General features: G+C 50.2%; 2 protein-coding genes across 2 annotated transcripts in view; one reads left to right on the top strand and one right to left on the bottom strand.

Moving 5' to 3' along the window:
* Window positions 1-5,924, bottom strand: part of MGLL (monoglyceride lipase) — a 190,068-nt gene extending 184,144 nt beyond the window's left edge. Inside the window, exon 1 of the mRNA XM_032458807.1 lies at window positions 5,819-5,924. The gene's annotated coding sequence lies outside the window, so the exon portion shown is untranslated. The remainder of the gene's footprint in view (window positions 1-5,818) is intronic.
* Window positions 5,925-6,249: 325 nt separating this feature from the next.
* KBTBD12 (kelch repeat and BTB domain containing 12) overlaps window positions 6,250-12,052 on the top strand; it is a 48,893-nt gene continuing 43,090 nt past the window's right edge. The window contains 1 exon segment of the mRNA XM_006180118.3: window positions 6,250-6,739. The gene's annotated coding sequence lies outside the window, so the exon portion shown is untranslated.

Genomic DNA, 12,052 nt, shown 5'->3' with positions numbered 1-12,052 from the left:
GCCTTCAAAGCATGTGAATCCCAGAGGCCCCCCTTCAAAATAAAAGGTTAAGAAACTTGATTCTATAGCAAATTTTAAATTCTGCGTTAAAAAGTGCCAGAAACGAGATTAAAATACAAACCTCACACGAGGGAAAATACAGTATTTATTCTCAATATGCCGAAGTCGGCCTGGAAAGAGCTAATCAAAGCTGTGGCTGTCTCCGAGCCAACTTTGCTTCATAATGTTCTGTTTCCTTAATTTTTGCCATTGAATAAAAACTTCTAAAGGTTAAGGAAAACTCTCTTCAAAAAATTAAAGCCGGAACAATTCGGAAGGAAATGAAGTGACTCATGTGAAAGCCTCGGGTGGGCAATGGGGAGCGGGACCGCGCCGGCCCGGAGGGCCAGACTTCCGGCCGAGAGCCCTCGAGGCGCCCGGGGTCCCAGCCCGAAGCCCCGCGTGAAGCGGCGCAGCCCCCCGGGGGCCGGGGGCCCACCTGCGTCCACCGGGTCCAGGCCAGCGGCCAGCGGCGGGCGCCCGGCGGCGGACACGCCCGGCTCCGCGAGCCGCGCTGCGGGCCCGTCAGGGCAGCTGCCACGCCCCGCGAAGCCGCTCACTGAGCCGGGAAACGAACACAGGGTCTGCGTGACAGGACAGTCTCACCTTTTCTCCCTTGTTCCTAGTCTGATTTCACAGGGGCCGCATCCGACGCCTGAAGGCAGACGCCTCAGGGCAGAGCTCCGGGTACAAAGCAGCCACCCATGTACCTCAGCGGCCGCGGTGCGGAGACACCGCGCACGCGCCTCAGCTGGAGATGGTGGCCGTGTGCAGAAGCTCCGCCCACAACACCTCACCTGGCGGTGGGGGCAGCAGCCGTGTGCAGAAACTCCACCCACAACACGTCAAGATGGCGGCAGGGGCCGTGTGCAGAAGCTCCGCCCACAACACCTCACATGGCGACGGGACAGCGGGCTGTGTGCAGAAGCTCCGCCCACAGCACCTCACCTGGCGGCGGGGGCAGCGGCCGTGTGCAGAGGGCTGGGCTCCGTAAGGACCTCGCCCCTTCCCCACCCCCTGCCCCACTGACAAGAAGCCTCTAAAGTGACTCCACCGGGCCTTTCTGGAGGGTGTGGACTCTATAGCTGGAGCTCGCTCCTCTCCGTTCTTTGCTTTCCTTTGCTTCTGACCTGAACTGGGTCTTGTTCTATTGGCTCAAACGTGACGGGGAACCGAAAGGGTCAGTAGCCATCAGAGGGAGGAGGAAGGGGCAAGGGCAGGGCATGAGCTCTCTGCCTGGAGGACACCCCCAGAAGTGCCCCCACTTCCCCTCGGAGGCCACGGGCCACACCTGGCTGCAGGGGAGGGGAGAGGCCGTCTAGTCCAGGAAGTCCTGTGCACAGGTGACACTGCTGCGGGAGCAGGAGCCGGGCCCCGAGGGACCGGCCCCTTTGGCACTGCTCCCCTACAGCACACACGCCCACCTTCCACACCTGCACCTTGCCGGGTGGAGGGACACTTACAAGACACTGGGACTCTGGGTGACTTTTACTTACTTCCTTGAACTTTTTGTATTGATTGAACTTTTGGAAATGGACGTGTGTTTTTCAGGATAGCTTCTTTTCCAAAATGAATGACATAAATGAAATCTAAGGTTAGAGACTTCCGGATGCAAGACGTGACCCACAGGAGGCTCTGGCTCTGGGATAGCCCTTCAGAGTTACCCCAAACTGAGGGCCTTTGTGCTCCCTCAGTGACACGTCAGTCAGATGCAGACGCCCCCGGGCAGAGGCTGAAAGCTTGGGGGTGGGGGGACAGCCTCTCTGGCCCCCAGCCATTTCAGGAGGGGACTGAGCTACAGGCGTTTAGCAGCTGACACTCAGCTGCTGTAAAGTGTCCCGGTGCTGAAGCGGGATTTGGGGTCGGGGGGGGGGGCAGTGCTGTGGCCACACACCAGGGACCCACAGAAAGTCACGTCCTGGCGCCGCAGAGGAAAGAGGAAAGTCAGAAATGTCATTTTACACAGAACCACTGTATGCAACCACTATTTTTCTTCAAACCTTCCTCAGAAAAGAGACTGGTTGTAAAACTAAACCCTGGTGTGGAGAAGTATGAACCTGAGTCTGAGCATGAGCAAACATTGGACAGACCCAGGCTGAAGGACTCTACAAAATACTTGGCCTGGACGTTTCCAAAGTGTCACGGTCATGAAAGGCAAAGGAAAGCCAGGAGATGTCCAGACTGAAGGAGACCAAATAGACACGAGAAAATCAGCGTCTGGTCTGGACAGGCAGTTGAGGGGAGGACAATACTAGGACTCGGGCAAAATCCAAATATAGATTGTACCTGTAATAGTTTTGTTACTGATGTTAAATCCACTGACTCTGATAATCACACCATGGATGTGTGAAATGATATCCTTGTTCTTAGGGTCACAGGAGTGAAGCATCATGCTATCTGGAATTTTCTCTCAAATATTAAGAAAAAATAGATATGTGAAATAAAAATAAAATTATATATCTGTATAAATAAATATCAAGATATAAATATAAATCTTCAGAGAAAGTAATATGACAGAAAGTTAGTAATTGGTGAACCTAGGTAAAAGGTACAGAGTTCACTGTAATATTCTAGGAACTATTTTGTATGTTTGAAATTCTTCCAGAGTGAAAGGAGAAAGACGAACACTCCCAAAACGGAGAGCGAGCCAGCGGGAGGGCAGGAATCAGCCACGCTGAGGGAACTCAGACCTGGTGAGGCTCCTGGTGGGAAGGTGCTGCCACTGATACCAGGTGAATTATGATCATTACACACGGTAAGCTTGAAGTCGAGCCTGGGAAGACTTCCAGAATGTATTTTCAACTGGATGGATTGTGAGCACTTACTAAAGACAGTGAGCATCTCTGGCAGTGGATATGAACTTCCCCCACAAAAATAAATAAGTGAATGCAAATTAGGACAAAGTGACCTCATTTTCTTTTTTCTAAAATACACTGGTGAACATGAGCACAGTGCACCTTGATTTCGGCAAAGTTTTGGGTAAGTTGTGCCCAACACCCTCATGGATGAAAGGAGAGGACAGCACAGCGTTTTCACAGCAGCCTGAACGGGACCACTCGAAAAGCTGCCTGAATCTGCGGGGAAGGGGGGTGGCGGGGGTGGGGTATAGTTTCCTAGGTCTGCTGTAACCAAGGACCTCTGACTGGTGCTTAAGCTACAGAAATTTACTCCCAGACCTGGTAGAGACGACTGTAAAAGAAGTGCCCAGCTGGGAGACACCGCCTGCACCCCTCGGCTCGGGCTCTGCTGGAGCTCTGCCTGCCCCAGCAGGCGGTGCTGCCTGCGACGGGGGCTGGAGGGGCTGCCGTTTGCACAGTGGCTCTGCTCCCTTTCCCTTCTTGAGCAGGTCCTTCCCTCATAGCCTCAGAAGAAGTCGACCCTGCCGACACCTTAATCTTTACTCCCAGCCTCCAGAACTGACACCCAGAGTCTCTGCTCCCAGTAGGTCAGGGATGAGACTGCTATCTGTCCTTTCCCCTTCCTCTGGCCCACAGAGCCAAACTATTTCCCAGTCTCCCTCATGGCTGGGTGTGACCACGTGGCCTCGATTTGTTCCAATGGGACATGAGTCAGCGTGAGATTTGCCTCTTCTGGGCCTGACCCTCACAGACCTGCTGGGCACTGTTTCCCACACTCTGTCCCTCTGGCGACCAGAAGGTCAGCCCCCAGGGGACCTCGACGGAGCCACCATGGCCAGGGTGTCTGAACAGCTAAATGGAGGGGGGCTACCTCGATGGTCCGAACACCTGCCCCTGCTGCCAGCATGAGCCCAGCCTTTCTCGTGCCATGTGGTGTGAGGTTGCCTGTTGCCACCCAGCACCGGCGGGTGGAAGGAAAAGGCTGGGGGCGTAACTGAGGAAGAATACTTTGAGCAGTGGTGGGCAAAAGCACAGAACAGGAAAGCAAAAGTATTTGTTCTCTGGAGAAGCCAATTGTTTTCAAGCACAAATCAATTCAACACAAGGTTGCTGAGGGTCTCCTAGTGCCAGCGTGTGCTGAGCCCTTGCGGTGCAGAGCTGAGCGCGGCCACTCTGCCTGGAGAGGCTCACCATCCAGCAGTGTGAGACCCTAAATCACAGTAATTATGCCGAGGGCCAAATGCTATCTGCCAGCGGCAGAGCAGGGTGCCCTGGGAACACAGGCAGTGGCGCCAGTCATCCCGCCGAAGATGAGTTCCAGGAGAGAAAAACAGAGGAGGTGACGTCTGAGCTGGGCTTGGAGATGACTCCCTAAGTGTGCGCACTCATCTACTCCACAGCTGCTTCCTGAGCACTGACTCTGTGCTAGGCAGCGAGCCAGGCCTGGAGAACAGAGGTGAGCAGAGACAGACACAGCCCTGCCGGTGCAGCATTTGCAGCTGAGTGCAGAGAAGGGCTGTTAATCTTACAGTTACACCAACAAATGCAAAACCTAACCCCGAGTCCGTGGCTAGAAAGGAGAGGTGCAAGGCTTTCCTGGAAGTGAAACAGAGGTTTGTGAACTGATGATGTACAGAGAATGCAAAGACGGCTAGCAGGACCACCATGTAAATAACAGGACTGCTGGTGCCCAGGACGGACTGGGTTCCCAGCCTCCACCCCACGGAGGAGGGGGGGTTGGACATGTGACTAAGTTATGGCCATGGTATGTGAGCCTATGACTTCTAGGTGTGTCCTCCTGGTCCTCCTAGCTAGGGGTGGTGGTGAGCATCTTGGAGCAGGTGGACCAGGGTGACACTCCAGGGCAGGTGGAGAAAGAGGAGCGGAGGAGCCCAGGGACAATGACAGTCGGCAGTTTCCTTAACAGCCTTGGAATCCTTCCACCTGGCAGCTGTGTGAAAGGAAAATTAACTTCCTTCCTCTTAGGGACCTATCACTCAAATTCTTTTTTTCTTTTAATTGAAGTATAGTTAACTTACAGTGTTGTGTTAGTTTCTGGTGTACAGCATAGTGATTCAGTGATAACATGTATATTCTTTTTCCAATGCTTTTCCATTACAGGTTATTACAAGTTATTGAATATAGTTCCCTGTGCTGTACAATAGGACCCTGTTGTTTCAGATTCTTTGTTAAAGCAGCTAAACCCATATGCCTTAACTTACACAGTATGTAAGATACTAATCATTGCTTAATAATGCAACAAACAATAACAATTAGTCATGGCTGTGTTAAGAAATTACTCGGCCTCTGCCTCAAACAAGATGTGATTATTCATGTACTCAGGATTTGAGGATCTCATTGCTGGGGAAAATGAAATAATCTTGGGATGTGGAGAGAAATTTGGCTTATGGAAGATTCATGACCTTTCAAAAACCCTCGAATCTATTAGATTAAGTTGTGTGCAGCCTTGACTACCCAGAGGCTGGACTGTCTGAGTGTTTTGTCATTGTGGGAGTGGGAGGGCGTGGCTCACAGACAGACAATAGCTCCCTTCCCCACGCTTCCCTGCCACAGATTCTTAAAGCAGAACCGCCAAAAGAAGTGTGGCCCTGTCTCGGTGGCAGGAAGGGCCACAGTAATATTATCAGTGAGAGGTGGCTTTCTGCCCCTCTTCCAAGATCTTTGGGGAGAGGTGTTTCCACAAGCCTCCTGAGGGTAAAACGACCTGGCTTACTTGACAGTTACCAGAGCACTTCCTCACCCATCAGCGCTCCTCTTTCATCCCCCCCCCACAACCTGCGAGACGGCTGTTGCCACTTTGCTGCAGCACTCCAGGCATCTGAGTTGCTCACAGGTGGTCAGGAGGCCTGAGGAGCAGAGCCGAGCTCGGGCGCGGCTAGGGCCTCCTCGCGGTCACTTACCAGCTTTGCGTCTCCACCGCCCGGATCAGGGCCCACTCCCCGACCACGTGTTCTCTGCAACGGGCGAGCCAGCAGTTGCGTGGGCCAGCAGGGTGGACAGGACAGAGCTCCCGACCTCTGGAGCGTTCAGGCTGCGGGAGGGGGGGAGTGTGACAGCTGTGTACCCCCAGCTACAGTGTGCGCTCTGTAGGGTGAGCCCCGTGTGCCCCTCACGGGCCAGTGCTCTGAGCCCCTCAGACCAGGACAGCCAGCAAGGCAGCTGCGGGATCCTCGGCCCTCCCAGGCCCACGGGTGCCGAACCTGGGGCTTCAGGGCTGATGCGCTGCCCCTGCGCGCGCGCACGTGCGCACACACAGGCACACAGGCACACACGGCGCGCAGGGCTGTGGCGCGCGCTCCCTGCCGCCCGGCCACTAGAGGCGAGCACCTGTCCTGTCGGCGGCAGAGCTGCCAGCGCCCCCTCCGCCCCGCAGGCGCCCGGCCGCCGCCTCCCCGTCTATTTATAGCGCGCGCCCGTCCGCACAGGCCTTATTGGGCAGCGCCCGCGGGTCAGGCGGCCCGGGCGGTCGCGGCGCCATCGCGGAGGCCCCTGCGAGCCGGGCGGCGGGGCGGCGGCTCGGTGAGTGCGGGCAGCGCGGCGCGGCGGGCGCTCACCTGCGGGTCCCGGGCGCCCCCCGGGCATCTCCGCCGCCGCCGCCGCCGCGCGCAGCTCCCGGCCCCGCACTCCTGCGTCCTCGCCGCCCTCGCGGTGTAGGGGCGCCCAAGCCCTCCGCTCCCCGCCGTCCTCCGGGAACCTGCCCGGGGACGTCGGGCGTACCCGCCACTCTCTTCGCTGCAGCCCGAGGGGTCCGAATGCCCCGCTTTCTGGCCCGCGCGCTTCTGCGGAGCGACTGACCAGCTCTGCTCGCCGTAACGGCTGTGGTAAGAAAAAAGGACACTTGTCTTACTTATCCTTATCTCCCCACGGCCGTCACCGAAGGCCAGGTGTGTGGGGCGGATCTTACTGTACAGCGAGCAGTGTTCCCCACACTCGCGGGGACTCCGGGTGCATCCACGGGGTGCTGGTGTTCTGGGCCGTGCTCCACCAGGGTCTGCATGAGGTGGCCATGCGGAAGCAGAACAGGCCGTGGGGAACGGGGCACGGAGGTAAATGGCTGCAGGAAACCGAGGGGCCTGGCAGCGTTATAAACACGCCTGGCGCTCAGTCTGGATTAGGGCCTCGGCGGGAATGCAGCGCTGGTCTGCCGGCTGGGGCCTCTCCGGGCCTGCACGTGGTTGTCGCCATGGGAATTAAGGACCCGCTGCCGCCATAGCTTCTGGTTTTTTTTTTTCAATTGATGCTGGAATGTTTCAACTGTGCATGTTGACATTTAATTTACAAAAATAAAAGTCTGTGAGCAGGCGATTTGCCGTCTCTGATTTCAGCTGTTCTCTAAGAAGGGGCCCAGACTCCTGGGAGCACGTGGAGACTGCAAATTAACGTCGAGGGTGGGAGTGAGAAGTGGGTGTCACAAGGCATCAAGCTGTAGGCCAAGGAATCAAGTTAATGATTCTGGGTGATTTGTTTGACTTGGACAAGAGAACAGCAACTTGAAGAATAGAGCATTTTTTCTATATACAGGAAAAAATGTGTTCAAGATAGTGCTTAATAACAGGTATAAAACCTAAAAAAAAAAGTTATGAATTTGTAATTTAGGACTAAGCAAAGCATTCACTTAATTGCACAAGTTGTAGTGAGCAACTCTGATTGTCAGAGAGACATTAAGAATACAGAAATGGCTGAGACGTGAGCCCCCACGTCCACGGGCTCATCACCGAAAGGATGCTGCCGGCCTCAATAAACTGTGGTAACAGTGCAGTAACCACTGCGCTCAGGGTTCCAGGGGGGAGGGAGGAGAATCACTGAGAAAGTGATATCTGGGCTGAATTCTCAAGAGCTGGTTACATTTTTTTCAGGGGGAAGGGTGGTCAGAGAGAACACCACATGTAGGCAGGTAGCATTAGACTTGTGAGTGGTCAGTACTACTGAGAGACTGAGAAAGGAAGGAAGTCAGGAGCTGAGGCCAGAAGGGCTGGCAGGTACTGGATTGTGAAGGGCCTCCTGAGCCGGGATGAGAGGCAGTGCTGGTGCAAACAGGCCCAAGGTGATGTTTTTAAACGTGGGGTGATGATTTCATGCCTGATGGCCACCAACTTTCAGAAGGGCTGTGCTTTAAGCCTTAGAACTGAGATATCATTTTCTGACGTCGCGCTGACGTTCCTTGGCTTGTCGACCAATATCTGTTGAAAGAAGTTTTAGACAGACTGGAATTTAGGACCCTAACCGAGTGATTTCTCACGTCTTCAGGGGTTTTGTCGATAAAATTCAAGGCTTTGCTGTAGATCAACTCTATGATTCCATATTATAACCTACTCACCATTTCTATGGGGGAAAAATTTCTATGGGAAAAAAATATATACACTAATTTAGGAATCCAGTGACTTCTTTTCCTGTCAAAGCAGGAGTAGGAAGACATTGTTCCTGCCTTTCCTCCAGAGCAGTTCTCATTCAGACTGGATAAGAAGGGTGTAAGCGTTTGTATTTTCCAATCACCCATACATTGGGGTGGGGTGGAGACTGCCTACATTTTGACAAGTTAAAAAGAAAATTCATAATGTATCTGTGTATCCTGTCTGTCTGTCTGTCTTCCCCTCCACCCCATATACATATACACACACAGACGTAGTTTACAATGTGGGTTAGGTTTTCAATGCTGTAAGTTACTCTAAGGTCAATACAATTTTTAAAGTTAGCTTATGCAATATTTAAGGCACGAGAAAAGACATAGGGAGTAATATAGTGTGTGCCAGGGTACCCACCCTACAGCTGGTAAAGGCAAACACTAATCATGCAGTTGAAACTCCTTGTCACCTTCTCCAGTTGTGTCCCCCTCCTTTCAACCTCCTGAAGGCAACCACTGTCCTAAATCTGCTGTTTATAATTGCTTTTCATTTCTTTATATTTGACTACAGTTATATGCGTCCTTAAAGAATATACAATTCTTCTAATTTTTTTATTTTGAGATAACTTCACACTTACGGGAAAGTTCTAATAGTACAAAAACTCCCATATCCCTTTACCAGATTCACCAAGTGTTTGTATTTACTTTGTCATAATATATCACCTATATTTACTCTGTTAGAATGTATACAGTTGTTTAGCACATGCTAAACAAGATATCAGTGGCATGTAGCTTTGATTCTTTTACAGGCTTTTTCACACATTAATGTTCATGACATTCGTCCATGCTGACACATGTAGCTCCGGTTCGTTCTTTTTCATCCTGTACAATATCCTCTTGAGTGAAGGTGCTACAGTCTTTCTGTTCTCCTGTTAATGGGTATTTAGGCTATTTCCAAGTTTTTGCTATTTCAAACAGAGCTGCTATGAATTTAAACTAGTTTTAACTTCAGCAAAACATGGAGGCATGGTTGTGTGTATCCATCGTTATTTAGAAAAAATAGCAATTTTAAAGATAATGTAAAGATGATAAAATCAAACATTGTGAAAGTAAAACTTTGGCAGTTTAAGTAAATTAACCTTTTTACGCCACACTAAAATTTACAGCGGTCCATTTCTTAAAACTAAATATACTGGACATGGGTATTACTGCATTGTAGATTTGCAAAGTAATTAGGCTTTATTCTTGTGATTTATATTTATCTTTGCTATTTGTTTTTTCTCCATTATTATGGGTACTATTAATATGAATGCACCAATTCAGCCTTCTATAAATTGGAGCAGAGAATAACTTCCCAGTGATATCACTGAGAACATTTATATAATTTTATTATGCTGATGAAAGGGGAATGCCCTCTGTGCCCTCATTATAAGAAAAAGTCGTTGTCAGCAATCCTTTATTTGCAAGCTGCGTCTTACCCGCAAGCAGTTGTATATGGACCCAAACCTCGTTATTATTGGAAAATTGTTTCTACAGGTATATCCGGCTTCAGCTCTACCAAGCAGGTTTTACCAAGCAGATTACACATTGTCCGAGCGTGGCCTTATTTAATGTTGTCAAACTATTCTTTAAAAAAAATTTTTTTTCATTGAAGTATAGGTGATTTGCAATGTGTTAGTTTCTGGTGTACAGCAAGGTGATTCAGTAAGATAGATAGACAGACAGACAGCTATGTATTCTTTTTCTTTTTCATGTGCTTTTCCATTATGGTTTATTACAAGATACTGATTATTGTTCCCTGTGCCAACTATGCTTATATAATGACCCAAAGTAATCCCAGGTGAGGAAGCAGAGACATGCTAAGAAACTCTCTCGTGTTGTAAATGGCACAGCAAGGTCTCAGAACCCAGTCTCGGCAACCCAGGCCAAAAGCCCGTGTTTTTCACCTCTGAGCCACACTCTGCTGCACCACTGTGAGCATTTGGTTACAAATGGCTGATCTAACTTCTTTGTTTATATACATTATCTCCATTTTACAGATGCAGAAACCAAGGTTTGGAAAGGTTATATAATTTTAGGATTACAGCAAGCAAGTGGCCAATCTGACCCAGGACTCCCTTCAAAGCCCCCACCTGCAATGCCAGTATCTTCTGGGTACCTTATGTGTACAAGAAACAATGCTGACAATGTTTATTGAAGTATGGTGGCTAATTCAACTGCTCAGGGATCTTTCAGGATTTCCACCAGTAAATTCATTTGGTCTGTAAATCCACAGCAATTAGAGTTGCTTTTGGAGGTTGTATAAAAGGCAATTGGAAGGAAAGGGTACTTAACAAATGTATGTGCCCATTCAAAAAATTCATAAATGTTTCTTCTGAATGTTTGAAACAGTTATTTCTGTTTTAAAAGTATTTTTTGTTGTTGTTGAAGCCAATGTTTGGGGCAGAGAAACTGCATCCAAATATTTATTCAAAATTGATTTATATTTGGAAATCTTGGGGACAACCAGATGATCTTTTTAAAATAGGAGGCTGACCCTTCCCCTTCTGAGAACTCTCTAGCTGGATCTGAGCAGAGAACTGGAAATCAGGCACCAGATAGGATACTGTCCTACTCATGACCTAGAAAGTGGACTTATTTATAACAGTGGAACAGGAGTTGGCTGTCTCGAATAGCCCATGAGCTAAGAATGAATTTTATCATTTTAAATGGCTTTTTAAAATCAAAATAACAACGATATTTCATGCTGCAAAAATACATGAAATTCAAGTTTCAGTATCTGCAGAACATTTCACCGGCACGGGGCCATGCTCCTTTGTTCCTGTGTCGTCTGTGGCTGCTCCTGCTGTGCCACAGCAGAGCTGAGTTGTGAGGACGGAAATCTGCAAAGCCTGAGGTGTTTGCTCTCTGGCCCTAGTTTGCTGCTTGCACTAGAGGGAGTGACCGAGTTCACACTTCGGAGTCAGATGGAACTGGGTTCAAGACTCGGTTCCTGCGTCTGTAAAATGTTGTGGCCTTTCAATGAGATGCAGTAAACGCAGAAGAGTGACTGTGATTTTTGCCTTGTAACAAGGAGGAATGAGGGTAAGGAGAGGTTTCCATGATTCTCTTACTTGGTGGTATGAGTAAGAGAAAATATAAGAATATACCAAAAGTGAAATTTTATAAAATATGTCACTGCAATTACCTTAAACGACGTTTTCTCAATATTTTTGCACATGCCATTTATACTAGTCAGGACTCACTCCAAATTCAAACTGGCTTAAACAATGAGGGCATGGTTCCTGTCTCAAAGTGGCGAAGTTCAGGCGTAGGGCATGCTTCCAGCTCCCGCGCCCTGAAGTCTCTGCCTTCTTCCTGTCTTGGCTTCGTCCCCACGCTGCCCACGGGCACACGGCTGCCGCAGCTCCAGACCTCTCATCTTTGTAACATGTGGAGCCTCCAACCACTGGACCGGAGACAGCTTCCCTCCCATCAGGCCTGTCTCAGGTCCTATGCCAGTCCCGGCACCAGTCACAGTGGTGAGGGGAATGGGAGCCGCCCCAGCCCGCGGCAGCGAGGGAAGGCAGGCTGGATTCTAGAAGGCCGACACTGCCCACTGCAGAGCCGCTTAAAAGACATTACCTGTAACGTGTTTATAAGGACGGCCGGCACACGCTGTGCTGCTTACTCCATTTGTAGCCTCTCTCTGAAACCCATGCCACCTACGTTTTGCTAAACCAGCCCTGTGCCAAAAAGTTCAACAAGGGTGGTTTGGTCCCTGCCTTAAAGATACGAAATGCTCGGGTCCCCG

Source organism: Camelus ferus, chromosome 17, assembly GCF_009834535.1.
Source record: "Camelus ferus isolate YT-003-E chromosome 17, BCGSAC_Cfer_1.0, whole genome shotgun sequence".
Lineage (NCBI taxonomy): Eukaryota > Metazoa > Chordata > Mammalia > Artiodactyla > Camelidae > Camelus > Camelus ferus.
Note: the sequence above shows the minus strand (reverse complement) of the source record. Positions and strands in the feature narration are given on the sequence as shown.